Below are 10,009 nucleotides of genomic sequence, written 5' to 3'. Positions count from 1 at the left end.
ATGGGAAAAGGGGGAAGAGAGAAACAGGAAAATAGTGGAATAAAGTATACCTTCCAGGTGGGAGAGGAAATGGCAGCACAGCCAGTGGAGGTGAAGCAAGGGGAGCCTGCAACTAAAGAGTTGAGAGCGTTATCACATGGTGACTGAGCCTGATTGTAACGGGAGCATAGAGGTGCCGATCCTGTCTTACCTGCGTTGGTGTAGAAGTGGGTGTCCTGTGGTGGAGTCAGCTATGTGCAGTGGTGGCCGTGGGTTCTTTTATGTGCGACCGTAGTAATAGCTGCGCCCACTTCCTGTATGGGAGTGGAATGCAGTGAGGGTAATGGAACGCACGCCTGTGTGACGCCCCTGGACTAATCCAGGGTGTCACAGGGAACTGCACTATTCTCTATCCTTGGTGCAGGGCCCACCCTCCTTGGTTCCGGGGTCCGCAACAGTGATTCTGTACTAACAGCACAAATCCTAGTCACCCAAACACTACACTTGTCAGGCACACCAGGGGCGTGGTTCCAGCTGGGAAAGGAACCGCCCACCTATGAGTCAGACAGGCTGGTGGGAGGAGTCAGTTAGACAGTTGGTAGTAACTGAAAAAGAGAGAGGACCTGGGGATTAAGAGCTCCCTGAGGAGAGCCTGGCTGGGTCACAGACAGTGGCCTGTACTTGACGGCTCAGAGATTAGCGGCGTCAGCACAGCGGAGGGATAGGACTTCCCACACAGAGCAGTCACAGAAAATCCCACGTGCCAGCTGCTAAGAGCAGGTCCCAATTAAAAAGAGGGACGGGACCCGAAGGTTTCAAGCCAACGGGGCCAGGGACACACACAGTATACAGTGTATGGAGGAAGGCTCCAGTCCACCACAGAATCACTGAAAGGGACCACCGCACGTGCAGTCACCGAGTGCAGCAGTACCAAGAGACTTTGTTTACCTCAGAGTCTGTGTCCACTGAATGCGTCATCACACCTGAGTGAGTACCCTGGCCCCCAGCGTCCTGCCGGCCCTATATCAATATAGGCTGTTCCTACCTATTCCCTACCCTGAGTCCCGGGGCCCCTACCTGCGGAGGGAATCACCACCAGGCTGCCCCAACACCATCAGCCCCGGCACTCCCATACAGCAGCGGCGGTATTCCTTATTACCGCACACCGCAGGTGGCGTCACAAATATTCTCCCCCGTAAAAAACCTTTTTGTTTTTCATCAAAGTGTCTGCCGAGCAGTCCGACTGCTGCTAGGGCGTCACACATTGATTTTTGGCGTCACGAACAGGATTGGACTGGACCCACTAACCTGGGTGACGTGCGCCTTCTCCAAAACTGTTGAGCCCAAAGTGAATAAAAAAAAAAAAAATTCAGTTGCCGCCATCTTGCTGCTGAAAACCAAGGGGGCATAGAAAGATGTCGGCGCCGGGTGAAGCGAGCGCAGCGGCAGTTCCCCCTCAAGATCAAGGTGACATGGACGCACGAGCGACCGCGCAGATAATGCCAATGACTTTACCGTATGTGCCAGGCGCTACCTGGCTACCACAATATGATGGTTCCCCTGACACTCTGCAAGGATTCAAAAGAAAAATCTGCACACTCCTGGATATGTTTGGGATGAATGACCGGCAGCAAGCGTCTGTACTACTCGGCCAGTTATCAGGCGCCGCAGAGCTGGAGGCGGAGACCTGGACAGATCAGGACCGGGCCTCAGTAACTGCCAGTGGATCTGGAGATGGAAGTTGAGATGCCTGAAGTTTATTCCCCAAATGCAGATTGGGATACCAAGCGTAGAGCTCAATACAGGCAAATTCAAGAGTATGTCGAGGAGAATCTGGACCAAAGTAGGGAAAAGCAAGAAAGAAGCTTTAACAAGCAAGCCCAAGCCCCTCCATTTTCACCAGGAGAAGTGGTCTTAAAAAGAAAAAGAAAGATGCATAAACTGGACGACCAGTGGGAAAGAGAGCCATATGTGGTCCAGCCTTCCAATTTCAACAACCAGAAGACCTGTCTTGTCAGCAAGGACCAAGGAAGAACCACAGCTGTAATTTCCCGTGACCACTTGAAAAAGTGCCCTGAACCCCTGAACATCCAGAAGGAAGAACAGCCCCAACCTCAAGTGACTGAGAAAAAGAAGAGAGTGATCCACACCATCCTAGGTGACTTCCCGGAAGATTGGCCTATGTACAATGGAGCAGTGATTGTGCCTGTACTCACATTCCCGCAACCCGCGGAAGAACCAGAACCAAGGAGGCCTGAAATCATTGCACCTAGAGAAGTACCCATACCAGCACCACGAACACGTAGATTACCACCTACAACACCTAGCACCAGTAGTGGGGAACAGGTAGTAGCAAACACCACAGTACAAGGGTTAGAGGGAAGCCAGGAGCTGAGAAGGTCCACCCGTGTGAACTTTGGTCAGCCCCCACATAGGTTCAGAGATGAGGAATGGTAGCGGAACCCGGCTACTCTACCCTAATGTAAATAGTCTAAATATAGAGTAAATTTAAAAATGTTTAGTATTTTCCATGCTTTTAATTCTACTATTTTCCATGCTAAAGATAGTCATGTAAGACATGTTGATATAGAGTGTTGATAAGAACAATGTTGATTTTATTTTAATTACCTGGATTCATGACCTGATTGACGACCAATGATAAGTTTTATTGAAAATGGACCTTTGGCTACAGGACTGGTGGTAGCCAGCACGAACTGGTGCTATTGTAAATGGTTATTTCCCATTCATAGCCACGGACTGCATCCCCACCTACAGGAGAAGACACAGGTGGAGGAGAGACCTGGGAGACATATGGCCCAGGTCTGGCCACCAACAGGAACGGTGGCTTGCCTCCTTTTGGAACTTTGGGGGTGGGATGAAGGACTGGGAAAGCGAAACGTTGGGTTCAAGTGCCTCCCCTGCGTGGGATGGATAGATATGTTTTTCTTATTAAAATGTTCACTTTTTGCAGATAAAAATAAACACTCTGGGTGCACTGTAGCTCGGGGACGAGCTACGTTTAACCAAGGGGGAATGTGACGCCCCTGGACTAATCCAGGGTGTCACAGGGAACTGCACTATTCTCTATCCTTGGTGCAGGGCCCACCCTCCTTGGTTCCGGGGTCTGCAACAGTGATTCTGTACTAACAGCACAAATCCTAGTCACCCAAACACTACACTTGTCAGGCACACCAGGGGCGTGGTTCCAGCTGGGAAAGGAACCGCCCACCTATGAGTCAGACAGGCTGGTGGGAGGAGTCAGTTAGACAGTTGGTAGTAACTGAAAAAGAGAGAGGACCTGGGGATTAAGAGCTCCCTGAGGAGAGCCTGGCTGGGTCGCAGACAGTGGCCTGTACTTGACGGCTCAGAGATTAGCGGCGTCAGCACAGCGGAGGGATAGGACTTCCCACACAGAGCAGTCACAGAAAATCCCACGTGCCAGCTGCTAAGAGCAGGTCCCAATTAAAAAGAGGGACGGGACCCGAAGGTTTCAAGCCAACGGGGCCAGGGACACACACAGTATACAGTGTATGGAGGAAGGCTCCAGTCCACCACAGAATCACTGAAAGGGACCACCGCACGTGCAGTCACCGAGTGCAGCAGTACCAAGAGACTTTGTTTACCTCAGAGTCTGTGTCCACTGAATGCGTCATCACACCTGAGTGAGTACCCTGGCCCCCAGCGTCCTGCCGGCCCTATATCAATATAGGCTGTTCCTACCTATTCCCTACCCTGAGTCCCGGGGCCCCTACCTGCGGAGGGAATCACCACCAGGCTGCCCCAACACCATCAGCCCCGGCACTCCCATACAGCAGCGGCGGTATTCCTTATTACCGCACACCGCAGGTGGCGTCACAAATATTCTCCCCCGTAAAAAACCTTTTTGTTTTTCATCAAAGTGTCTGCCGAGCAGTCCGACTGCTGCTAGGGCGTCACACCTGCGCATTTGTGTTTAACGTCGCGCATGTGCAGAACGGAGAAAAGGCTGCGCTCACTTCCTAATGAAAGGGAGTGAGACGCATCTGGGAAGGGAAGGGAAAAGATTAGGGTTTGGGGATGATGAAAGGGCTTTCTACGGGCAAGGATGGCAAAGGGTGGCAGTGACGGAAAGTCAGGCAGCCTGTCCTGTCCTGTCCGTCCGTCTTTTTGTATCATGAATTGGAAAGACTGCAAGGGGGAGGGGAGGTGCTTGTGTCCAAAAGGAGGAGTTATTCAGATTCATTGCAGTGGGCGGCGGCTGCAAAAAGCACCATTCTTCTTGTTTTTGCTCTGCAAAACAGCCTTTTCAAGGGTTGGCTTGGTGACAAAATGTCTTCTGTAGGCGTGGGTTTGTCTCCCTCTCCCTAAGATGTGTCCGGTATAGGCCAGGGTGCCACTCAAGGCCGTAACCAATTCGGGTTATAGCTTCTCGGCCTTTTGGCTAAGATCAAGTGTAGTTTCGGAGGACGCTACCTTGGTCGGTACTGGAAGGTGCCTGGGATTGCACGTCTGCCGGCCTTGAGGAAGTGTGTGCGCCTTCTGGTGACACATAGCCCTCTTGTGCCTGGACGGTTCCCAGGCAACGGGAGGCGATCACCTTTGTTATTTTGAAGTCCTACTGATAAACAGAAAAAAAAAAAATTTAAATCTGTTCTTATCAGTTTAATATCTGATACGTCCCCTCTCTGGGGACCATATATTAAATGGATTTTTAGAACAAGGAGATGGAAAAAATCTTGCTCTGTCCACTGCACGCATTGACCTGGTATTGCAGTACCTCCAGGACCGGTGCACCCCTTCTTAACCCAGTTTCCAAAAGCAGAACTCAATTCACCTGATTCAAATGAGCCCCATTAGTGAATTGAAAGAAAGCAAAAACTTTATATGCACCTCAATTTGGCCAATTCACTTTTCACACTTTCACCCTTTTTTTTATCTTTCACACCTTTTACTTGCTTTATTGATGCAAAAAGCTGTGCCAAATAGCAAACTCATCTCCACTCAACTTGACCAACTCTGCTATGTCCCGTGCAGTATCTTATTCTCAGTCTTATCTAGATCATTTGCAATTGAATAGAATAGATCCCTTTTGGCTACTTATGACTGTGTAAAATATGTAGTTTTACTGGGCTGGGATGAGAGAATCCATTGAAGCATGGTGTAGGGATTGTGGTTCCTGTGTGCTAAGAAGAGAGGCTGGCACCAGCCAGAAAGCCCCATTGCAGCCAATAATCACTTAATAACTTTTTCAACTTGTCATCATATGGGAGGCCCCGTTGTTGGTAGACGTGCACCTTCTCAGTGAATGGCCGGTGAAATGCAGGCAACTCGATCTCTTCGAGGTCATCATCCTCTGGCCCCTCTTCCGACAGGTGGGGCATCCGGGAGAGTGCATTGGCATTGACGTTGGTACGGCCGGCCCGGTACTTGATGGTGAAATCGTAGTTGGCTAACCTGGTCACCCACCGCTGCTCCAACGCGCCCAGCTTGGCCGTATCTAGATGGGTCAGCAGGTTATTGTCTGTGTACGCGGTGAACTTGGCTGCTGCCAGGTAATGGCGGAACCGCTCGGTGATAGCCCACACCAGTGCCAAGAGCTCAAGCTTGAAGGAGATGTAGTTCTCAGGGTTCCTCTCAGTCGGTCGGAGTTTTCGGCTAGCATAAGCTATTACCTTTTCCCTTCTGTCTTGGACCTGGGATAGAACAGCCCCCAAGCCCACATTGCTGGCGTCGGTGTAGAGGATGAATGGGCGGCTGTAGTCAGGGTACGCTAGGATTTCCTCTCCGGTCAGGGCTGTTCTCAGCTGGCGGAAGGATTCCTCATGCTTTTCTTCCCACACCAATGGGGCTACTAGGGATCTACCACCCTTGGTCTGTCCTACGAGGAGGTCTTGCATGGGGGCAGCCATCTTTGTGTACCCCTTAATGAAGCGACGGTAATATCCCACCAGGCCCAGAAACTGCCTCACTTCCCTCACTGTGGTCGGTCTCGGCCAGTCTTGGATGGCGGTGATCTTCTCGGGGTTGGGGGCGACACCTTCCGCACCAACCACATGTCCTAGGTACTGCACTCTGGGTTTCAGCAGATGACACTTTGAGGGCTTCAACTTCATCCCATACTTGGCAAGGGACGCGAACACCTCGGCTAGGTGCTCCAGGTGGGCTTCATACGTCTGTGAGTACACAATCACATCATCCAAGTACAGCAAAACGGTCCCATAGGCAGTCTTCTCTCGGTCTTCCGGTGCCACGGCCACCTGCCAGTACCCGCTGGTGAGGTCAAGGGTGGAGAAGTAGTTAGCGGTTCTCAGCGAGGCCAGGGACTCTTTGATGCGGGGCAGAGGGTAAGCATCCTTATGCGTTATCTGGTTAATCTTCCGGTAATCCACACACATCCGCATGGTGCCATCCTTCTTCTTAACCAGCACCAACGGAGCGGCCCAGGGACTACAGCTGTCCCTAATAACCCCTGCCTCCTTCATGTTCCTCAACATGTCTTTGGCGCATTGGTAGTGCGCAGGGGGAATAGGCCTGTATCTCTCTTTAATAGGGGAGTGTGTACCGGTAGGGATGTGGTGTTGAACCCCTTTAATCTGCCCAAAATCTAGAGGGTGCTTGCTAAAAACCCGCTCATACTCCTGTACCACCCGGTATACCCCTTCCTTGTGGTGTATGGGGGTATCATCAGTGCCGACATGTAGCTCTCGATACCACTCGCCTAACTCCCCCAGGGATGAGTGGGAACCGGCAGCAGGCGGTGTGACCGGGGGAACGGCTTCATGGATCGTGTGGGGATCTAGAGTGAGCAATTTGGCAAGGGTAGCGTACCGGGTGGTGCATGAATGCACACATATTGGTTTTATAATCTTATTGTATTACTTTATATTCTTATTTCACTTGTGCATATCTCCACCATAATCCTGGCTAAGAAATATAGCTTTTTTTGGGGTACACAGGTAGTAAGGTCTTCTTTCTATTTCTTTAGGGGTGATATAGCCTGGTGGAACTCTAGACCTCTAACATTATATATGCACCCTTTTTCTTTATGGTTCTTGGACACCTTATAACATTCTTCCATACATATATATCTTTCTCATAAATTATAAATAATTAGGCATTTTTATATATTTTATTTACATTTTCATAAATAACTTTTTACAAAGCATGGGGGACATTCTCACATACATATAATTTTCATGTACGCATTCTGAAAATTTACGCATAAACCGTACACACTCCTTTTTGTAACAATTTCTATAACTCATTCGCTGAACTCTCATCCCGGATATTCATTCTTACACCGAATTTCCTGTTATAACACAACATTCATGATTTTTATTCAATTTATTTTTATTTTTTAGGTTTATTAGTAGTGATGAGCGAGTACTAAAAAGCTCGGGTGCTCGAAGCTCGGGCCGAGCCTCCCAAGATACTCGTGTACTCGGCCCGAGCACCGAGCCCAATGTTATCCTATGGGAGACCCGAGTATTTTTGTGAAATGACCACCGGCAGCATGTAGAAACCCTAAAAATGGCACAAAAGTCTCCGAAGAGTGCTCAAATGACATGGCAACAGCATGGGGAAGACCCCTTGAAGCATTTATCACTCAAAAGTCACAGCTGTGAATAATTTTGTCCGCGTTTTACGCCATTTTTACGGACTCACCAGAAAACCTTCCAAAATGACACCAAAATGATTTTTCATAGCGGAAATGTTAAGGGCACATACCCAATAGTGAGATAAAGCTAATGTATGTTACTTTTTGAGATCAATACATGAAAGATTTTACGTAAAACATTGTGTGGCACTCCGATGTCCCTGAGAAGAGACGTACATAAAGGCCTCTGAGTCTAATGTGCCCATTTTGAGGAACTGAGTCTTTGTAGTATTTTCCTTTGCCAGGGCAGTCCAAAATTGTGAGGTTCACCAATGCCCCTGCATACAGACGTGCATGATGGCCTGTAAACCTGAAGTGCCCATTGTAAGGAAGTGGGTCTATTGTAGTATAACCCTTAGGCAGGGCAGCCAAAAATTGGGAGGCTCCACGTTGTCCCTGGATAGAGACGTGCATGAGGGCCTCAAAACATTAAGTGTCCAGTGTCAGGAAGTGGGTGTATTATAGTATAGCCCTTAGGCAGGGCAGCCAAAAATTGGGAGGCTCCACGTTGTCCCTGGATAGAGACGTGCATGAGGGCCTGTAAACCTGAAGTGCCCATTGGAAGGAAGTGGGTCTTTTGTAGTATAGCCCTTTGGCAGGGCAGCCAAAAATTGGGAGGCTCCACGTTGTCCCTGGATAGAGACGTGCATGAGGGCCTGTAAACCTGAAGTGCCCATTGGAAGGAAGTGGGTCTTTTGTAGTATAGCCCTTTGGCAGGGCAGCCAATAATTGGGAGGCTCCACGTTGTCCCTGGATAGAGACATGCATGAGGGCCTCAAAACATTAAGTGTCCATTGTCAGGAAGTGGGTGTATTATAGTATAGCCCTTAGGCAGGGCAGCCAAAAATTGGGAGGCTCCACGTTGTCCCTGGATAGAGACGTGCATGAGGGCCTGTAAACCTGAAGTGCCCATTGGAAGGAAGTGGGTCTTTTGTAGTATAGCCCTTTGGCAGGGCAGCCAAAAATTGGGAGGCTCCACGTTGTCCCTGGATAGAGACGTGCATGAGGGCCTCAAAACATTAAGTGTCCATTGTCAGGAAGTGGGTGTATTATAGTATAGCCCTTTGGCAGGGCAGCCAAAAATTGGGAGGCTCCACGTTGTCCCTGGATAGAGACGTGCATGAGGGCCTCAAAACATTAAGTGTCCATTGTCAGGAAGTGGGTGTATTATAGTATAGCCCTTAGGCAGGGCAGCCAAAAATTGGGAGGCTCCACGTTGTCCCTGGATAGAGACGTGCATGAGGGCCTCAAAACATTAAGTGTCCATTGTCAGGAAGTGGGTCTTTTGTAGTATAGCCCTTTGGCAGGGCAGCCAAAAATTGGGAGGCTCCACGTTACAACGACAGGAGACCCGCTCCTTTGCAATGGGAACAATGTTTTGAGGCCCTCATGCACGTCTCTATCCAGGGACAACGTGGAGCCTCCCAATTTTTGGCTGCCCTGCCAAAGGGCTATACTACAAAAGACCCACTTCCTGACAATGGACACTTAATGTTTTGAGGCCCTCATGCACGTCTCTATCCAGGGACAACGTGGAGCCTCCCAATTTTTGGCTGCCCTGCCTAAGGGCTATACTATAATACACCCACTTCCTGACAATGGACACTTAATGTTTTGAGGCCCTCATGCACGTCTCTATCCAGGGACAACGTGGAGCCTCCCAATTTTTGGCTGCCCTGCCAAAGGGCTATACTACAAATGACCCACTTCCTGACAATGGACACTTAATGTTTTGAGGCCCTCATGCACGTCTCTATCCAGGGACAACGTGGAGCCTCCCAATTTTTGGCTGCACTGCCTAAGGGCTATACTATAATACACCCACTTCCTGACAATGGACACTTAATGTTTTGAGGCCCTCATGCACGTCTCTATCCAGGGACAACGTGGAGCCTCCCAATTTTTGGCTGCCCTGCCAAAGGGCTATACTATAATACACCCACTTCCTGACAATGGACACTTAATGTTTTGAGGCCCTCATGCACGTCTCTATCCAGGGACAACGTGGAGCCTCCCAATTTTTGGCTGCCCTGCCAAAGGGCTATACTACAAAAGACCCACTTCCTTCCAATGGGCACTTCAGGTTTACAGGCCCTCATGCACGTCTCTATCCAGGGACAACGTGGAGCCTCCCAATTTTTGGCTGCCCTGCCTAAGGGCTATACTATAATACACCCACTTCCTGACAATGGACACTTAATGTTTTGAGGCCCTCATGCATGTCTCTATCCAGGGACAACGTGGAGCCTCCCAATTTTTGGCTGCCCTGCCAAAGGGCTATACTACAAAAGACCCACTTCCTTCCAATGGGCACTTCAGGTTTACAGGCCCTCATGCACGTCTCTATCCAGGGACAACGTGGAGCCTCCCAATTTTTGGCTGCCCTGCCAAAGG

The 10,009-nt window shown here is 49.7% G+C and overlaps 1 pseudogene; it reads left to right on the top strand.

Moving 5' to 3' along the window:
* Positions 1–4,550: 4,550 nt before the first annotated feature.
* On the top strand, positions 4,551–4,757 carry LOC142281634 (U2 spliceosomal RNA; annotated as a pseudogene).
* Positions 4,758–10,009: the final 5,252 nt, after the last annotated feature.

Source organism: Anomaloglossus baeobatrachus, unplaced genomic scaffold, assembly GCF_048569485.1.
Source record: "Anomaloglossus baeobatrachus isolate aAnoBae1 unplaced genomic scaffold, aAnoBae1.hap1 Scaffold_478, whole genome shotgun sequence".
NCBI lineage: Eukaryota > Metazoa > Chordata > Amphibia > Anura > Aromobatidae > Anomaloglossus > Anomaloglossus baeobatrachus.
The sequence above is the reverse complement of the archived record's forward strand: the minus strand, read 5'-3'. Positions and strand labels throughout refer to the sequence as shown.